We start from the raw sequence: 7,143 nt of genomic DNA, 5'->3' as shown, positions 1-7,143 counted from the left end.
AAGCCCGGCCGGCCGAAACATCGAGATCAGATCTCATCTGCGATCCGACTCCTGACACCGATCTGACCAGTACCTACTATCTCTCGGGGCCAAAGTTTCGCTTGGCTCTGCCGGGTTTCACCGGCTTTTTCTACCTTCGGGCTGAGGTTTCGCTCAGCTCTGTCGGGTTTCGCCGACTCCTGTCACCACTCCTCGGGCTAAGATTTCGCTTAGCTCTGTCGGGTTTCGCCAACTCCTGTCACCACTCCGCGGGCTGAGGTTTCGCTCAGCTCCACCGGGTTTCGCCGGTTTCCGTTGCGAAGACAGGGCTCGACGTGACACTCAGCCCTGCCCGCAATATCTAACCGTCCAACCTGACATTAGCTTGTAAGTGTATGCGAGAGATTAAGTCCGTTAGTTATAAGCCGGTAATTCTAAGATCTTTAGCTGTAACCGCGCCGTAATAACTAAGCCGTTGTCGATCGCACGCCGCACCTGTCTAGCTTTGCGTCAACCGCTTTGCGTCTCCGCTTTGCGCGTCTCGCCTCCTGCTGCCCATTATCCGGCGGCATCTCCCGGCCCTGCACTCTGTATCTATCGTTTTACCAATAAAGGATCTTTTCGCTGCAATCTGTGTTCGCGTATGCTTGAGTCTCCCCTCCTCTCGAACCCGGACATCGACGAGCCGATCCGAGCGTCGAGCGAGGCGACTGCGTTACACAATGAAATTCCTAGAAAAAAGGGGAGGGATAGGGTAAAGGGGAGGGGATTAACGGTTTGCCATGACAAAAATTTACGCGATCAGTCCTCCATCGAACGATCTGCACGAAAAAAAGTACTCCGCTCCTCCATCATTCGTTTGTACGAACAACACGCAATGTATTCCGCCAAAGCAGCGCACCGTACGATAGCGAAAAACAAAAGAAGGAATGTAACGCGTAAGTTTCAACTGCATTTTTTATTTTTTCTCTCTTTTTTTCCAATATTATGCAATATTTATATATTTAATTTCCACAGTATTTCGGTGGAGCGTTGCGCGGTGCATTTACTGAGCAGACGTTACACTCTGACGGCCACGGGTTACAAATTTTTGGGAATTGAAATTAACGTTGGTCCACCGAGCTACGTAGAGATCGTTCTGGGAGATCATCGGGGACAGGAATTGATACTGTCTCTTGAAACATGGAAGAGACTCTACGAGCAGCGATGGAATATCTATAAATTGCTGCGAAGCGATTACAAAGACAATTTTATAAGCGTCGGACCGTTAACCGTCAGAGTTTTACCTGATGAATGACTTTACACTCGTACGTCTTGAATCTTTGAACGTACGCATAACGATGATCGAATCGATGTTACGCCGAATGTTTGATCTGAACGAATGTATCGATGTGACGTTCTTCTCGATCGACTCATCAGATTCGTCGATACGATCGATGCTAAGTATACGCGATTTTCCAACATCCCGTCTGTTGTAACAGATCCCGAGGAAGTACCGAACGCGATTGCGATATCTTCGATAGACGTCAACTCATCGATTGCGAATTGTTAGCTTTAGTTTTTAATGTGTAAGAAAAAATGTGAATAAAAAAAAATTTTTACTCTTAAATATATTCAATTTTGTTTAAAAATATAAACATATATAATATGCAAAAAAACATGTATTTCTTTCATTCCTTTCCTCTCACCATAAAAATAATTAGTCGAAAAATAACATTCGCCATAAGAGAGAGAGTCGCAACGGGAGAGATAATAGGTACGAGAGAGAGATAGTAGACATACAATAGAGAGAACCGCAATAGGAGAGAGAGAGATAGTTGGTAAAGAAAAAAAGAGAAGATGAGAACATGGGCGGCGGGCACGGCGGCGGCGGCGACGGCGGGCCTGCCCCCCCCCCCCTCCTCTGACGTCAGTCCACGCGCTCTGTCCACGCGCAATTTTTTCTTTATATCATCTTTTCGTAATTATTTGTCATGGTGTTGAAAGCATCAATAGTTGATTCAATCGCACGCTTAAGAACTGTTTACGTTCAATACACTGTCGACCTCGTCCAACGCGTACCGTTCCCCCTCCCTACCCCCTGGAGCTCCTCGATTGCACGCCGTTCCCCCTCGCACACTCGTACCACCCTCGAAAGACCTGGGTTAGAACCGGCCTAGTATACCTACTCACCATGTGTGATCCCGTGTGACTTCTAATAAATCATATTTGCTGTCATCAGATGCCGGAAATCGAGTAATAATGAATATACTGAGCTTTCACAACGACGATTAAGACACTTTATTTTGCATTGCTTCTCAATCGCAGGACTACACGTTCTCCTTTCCTTTTTCTAAGACTCAATGGGCGCCCTCAGCCTAACCAAGGCACTGTTGGTAACACGATCGATAAATTAGATCGGCCTACATATTTCGTACTGTTTTGTCTCCGTATATACAAAGCATCAGAGTGGATAAAAGTTGACAACAGGTGGAAAAAAATTTAAAGAATTATTCCAAATAATAAAAATAAAAATCAAGAATAACAAATTGCGAAAGTTTCATTTTTTAATTAAAAATGTTTAAATATTCATCCGTCTGTATATGATCTGCATCTGTTCTCAAAAGATTCCATTGAAAGTAATGTTCTTATAAAATAAGAACATTTCAGAAGAAAGAAGTATAAAAAAATCCATATATATTAAATACATATATCGCATATTTATTTGGTCTTGTAAGCTTGTTATTGTAAATAATTGAAATTAAATTAGGTTAATCAATATTTACAAGATGAAGTAAAATTGTTGTTCAACTTATTATTAATTATTATTGTGGTTCCAATATTCAATGCGAACACTAAAAATTTATAATATATATACCAATAAACTAGTTTATATTATATATATTATAGATTTTGAATATTATAGATAGTATTATAGATTTCGCATTAAATATTAAAACACAGCTTATAATAATCTATAATAAATTAAATAACAATGTCACATTCACTAAGAAACATCGTTAATCTAATTTAACTTTAATTAATAATTTACAATAGATTGCGGGTCTACGGAGTAGGTTTTTTGCTTATTGCATATTTATTTGATCGGTCTACGAAATATGTAGACCGATCAAATAAATATGCAATAAGCAAAAAACGAATAAATGCGAATAAATACTACAATTATATACTTACTGATCTTTTATTAAATCTGCTTTTGTGTTTATAATTGCGTTTTTAAACATTTAACACTACATATAATATTGCACGTTAGCAGATAACAATAACCGTTTTTAACAGGAAAAACAGCTTTGCAAATGCTGTACAATTCTTTAATATGATTGGTTCTTATCCTTAGATCTTCACAATTCTAAATGTATAAATCATAGTGAAGATTCTTATAAAAATTGTAAAGTTCTTGTACTGAACGTAATGTGAACCACGCGTAAATTCAAACTCAACATCAGCTGCACGCTGCATAAAATCTTCAATAATATCATAATAAACGCAATTACGATCTAAACATTTGAAAAATATAGAAATAACAATACACATTACGAAATAACATCAAAAATATATTTTAATAAAATAATCAAGCAGGACAAATTGTCTCATCATAATGTCGTCATTTTGATGTCAACGTGACATTGATCGTGTTTTTCCTACATAATATTAGAATTATAATTTAAATATTCATTTCCATGTTTTTCTATGTTTTATCGCATATAATCTCAATCTACATAATATCAATTTTTCATCATATTGAATTATTTCCTTGACACCATGACGACAAATGACAGTTTTTATATTAAATTTTTATATTAACATTATTTTGATCGATCAGCTTCGAGTGTTAAAATGTGGACAAAAATAAGAGATATATATATTTTTTTATCTGTGTTCTCGAATGTTAAGGAGGTGAAACCACCCCTTGAAAAAAATCCTCCCCCTTGAAAAAAAAGGTTTTTTTTCCTGAGTAAATATCGTTCAAATCGTTAAAGATATCAAAAAAAGTTTTAAACAAAAATTTTACGGCTGCAAGTGTACTTTATAATGACATATTCGAATTTTTCAAAAATGTTATATTTTCGAGTCCCCCTTCCCCGTTAATTTTCAAAAAAGTTTAAATTTTTATAAGGACATAAATTCAAGAGCATTTTATGCTAAATACAATACTATGGTATATAATAAATTTATTTTCCGAAATCGCATTTTTTGGGGGAAATGAGCGAGAAATATCTTTATACATGCGCTCCATACTCGTTTCATACCGCGTTGGCTGTACAGGACAATGTTAAAGGTGAATATGATACAGTTCGTCAATACAGTATCAGTGCAACAATAATGATTGAAATAACTATTGAAGTTTTTTTATAATAATAATAATAATAGTAATAATAGTAATAATGATAGCAGGTTTTGTTAAACGGAATTCAAATATTTTTTATCACAAAACGAACGAAGCACTTTGAATATTTAGAAACAAGACAAATAAAGAAATGATTATAAAATATAGTTTATTTAATTTTATAAAATATGGTTTATTTAATTTTGATCGTACGACAGTTATTGTAATGCTTACGGTAGTTATTGCAATGTTATAAATATATTTTATTGATCGACATTTATATTTCGTGTCATACTGTCTTATTATTGTAATGCTATGCAAGAAATGTATTTGCTAAGGCATAATTTTATTTGCATATGTTATTTACATGAACATTAGAATGCAAATCGCAGCAAATTCGCAGTCTTATAACTAATTTCATTTTCTAAAGTATTATCGATTGATACAAGTCAGAGAGCGAGCTTAATGAATATGTATAATACTTAAAAAGAAAGTTATGAAAGTTTTTATTGCTCTTTATATTTTCATACATTTTTTATTTGATAAATTATTTAAGTTAAAATTATAGTTATTTATTTTAATTAACTTAAAAATTTTTGCATTGACCGTACAAGAACTATCCAATACAATGGCCGTCTGAAACGGAACTCGCCACCGGTACATCTACCGAAAGAGGCCGGGACCGGGTAGATCGGTGCATCGGACCGAATCGAACTGAATCCGCACTTAACTGAACCGATGCACCGATCACGACCTCAGGATTCGCGCGCCGACTGGGCAAGATCAAGACGACCGAAAATCGCTAAATCTATTCTGTGCGTCAATGACGACCGATACACCGATCGATTAATTGACTGCCCGACCGATCCGACAACGGACCGAAGACCAGGGCAGAATCTGCGAATCCATCGGATGCACCGACCGGAACCAATGTCGACCCCGATGCAACGCTCAGGCGAGACCGAGGCCTGGAGATTGGCGCACCGAACGAATCGAAGCCGAAATAAACCGAACCGATGCGCTGATTGACCGAGACTCCGACCGCAGGATCGCCACACCAACCGATCGAAACCGAGGCAAGTCGGATCGAATGTAGGACGGGCAAACTTCTGGAACCATCGCTCGTCATACCAAAATCCGACGAAATGCCTGCCGAAAACGAGACCGAATCCGACGCCGCCGAAACGCCGAATGATGATGTTGACAACGACCCAATCGACGTCAACGCGACCGACAAGACGCCGAATGTCACTACCATCGACGAGCCCCCGGCAATCGCGACAAAAAAAGGGGCAAATCGCATGACATCAGAAATAAACAACGTCAAGATCCCGGACGTCCACGGAAAAATTTAAGCTAAGAAATAAATAGCTTAACTGCCGAAATAAAGCACAAAGTAGGGGAAAATGCGACTGCCAGCGAACACGTAGGCCATGATCTGTTTAATTAGCTGCAAGACACCGCGATGGCAAGTCAAATCAGCATCGAGGCGAAGCAATAGACGCGATCCTCGAGGAGCGCACGCCGCCCCCGTACAATTCGACGAAACCAGGACTAGATGATATATACCTGGAGCTTCGGATCAGATCCAGAGCCTGACTCAGAACCAGTGGTAAACTGTGGGGCGGCTAAAACCATCAGCAGCTCCGGAAGTCCGTCCGGACCGTACCAAAAGTCAGAACGATCTAACGCTCTGACGTGGCCCAACGCCGAAAGGCAATTTGGCTTGCCGAAACACCGCCACCGAAGCGACTTCGTCGAGCGAAGGCGGAAGGATACGCCGCTCAATCCGCCGCTTGCCAAAAAGTATCGATGGCAACACGTCACCGATGCAAAAACCAAGGATAGTGGATGCCACCACACAGACGGAGAAAACACCAGCCGAGCCGCTCCGACCAACCGAGCCAATTCGATCACTGCCGATTCCCGTAGAAATAAAGCTGGGAACCGTGATCAATGTTCCGCATTTCGCGGTCCACCGGAATGTATCGGGCGGAAGTCAACGGAAAAAAATATATTTTGCATTTTAACGCGAACAAGACATTAAGATCCAACCGATCGACATAAAGTCCCTAAGTTCTGGCTTCCAAAGGGGGGGGATATGTAACGGAGCGCATCCCTCCGCTCCGTTCCTTTTCCGATCTTCCCCCGACCGACCATCTGTCGGAGACCGCCGACCATCAGGCGGAGTGCAGCAGTGGCCGCAAAAGACGTTTACACTTATTTTTTCTTAGTAATACTTCGCGAACTCCGAAGCGTCAGAGTATAACGAGGGAATATCGCGAAAACACGATTGTTTTCGTGGCATTCGCTCCGCACCGCGCCGCACACCGCACCAGCAAGCGCTAGCGCCCCCCCCCCGCACCGCACCACACGCCGTACCAGCGAGCTAATGCGTCCCACGTCGACACCGCGCCACGAAAAGCGAGCGAACGCCCCGCACCGCGCCACGACCGCGTCTAGAAACGCCGTAACCGTTTCCATGCCGCGCCGTTATCTCGCCACCGAGCTCCTTTCCCTACTTCTAGATTCCCCCGCTTCGAATCCTTATCTTTCCGGAAAAAAAAAATAATTAAAACAATCCTTTTTCTCCGTTCCTGTGGAGAGGGATGCTACCCCCGAGATCGATCAATCCGACTGATCCGACCGAAAAATACCGACGTCGGTCTCGGGTATAAAAAGGCATCGCTTTCCACAGAAGATCATCCTATTCCGTGCTCGCCTTTTAAGAGCACGTTTCATGGAAAGCGAGTATCCGAACTCGATAGAAAATCTGAGATATATTGGAACCTTCTCCAACGCGCCAAGTTCGCTTGACCTGGCCGTCTCCAAAACCT

Source organism: Pogonomyrmex barbatus, unplaced genomic scaffold (assembly GCF_055798465.1).
Source record: "Pogonomyrmex barbatus isolate J1 unplaced genomic scaffold, ASM5579846v1 scaffold25, whole genome shotgun sequence".
Lineage (NCBI taxonomy): Eukaryota > Metazoa > Arthropoda > Insecta > Hymenoptera > Formicidae > Pogonomyrmex > Pogonomyrmex barbatus.
The sequence above is the reverse complement of the archived record's forward strand: the minus strand, read 5'-3'. Positions refer to the sequence as shown.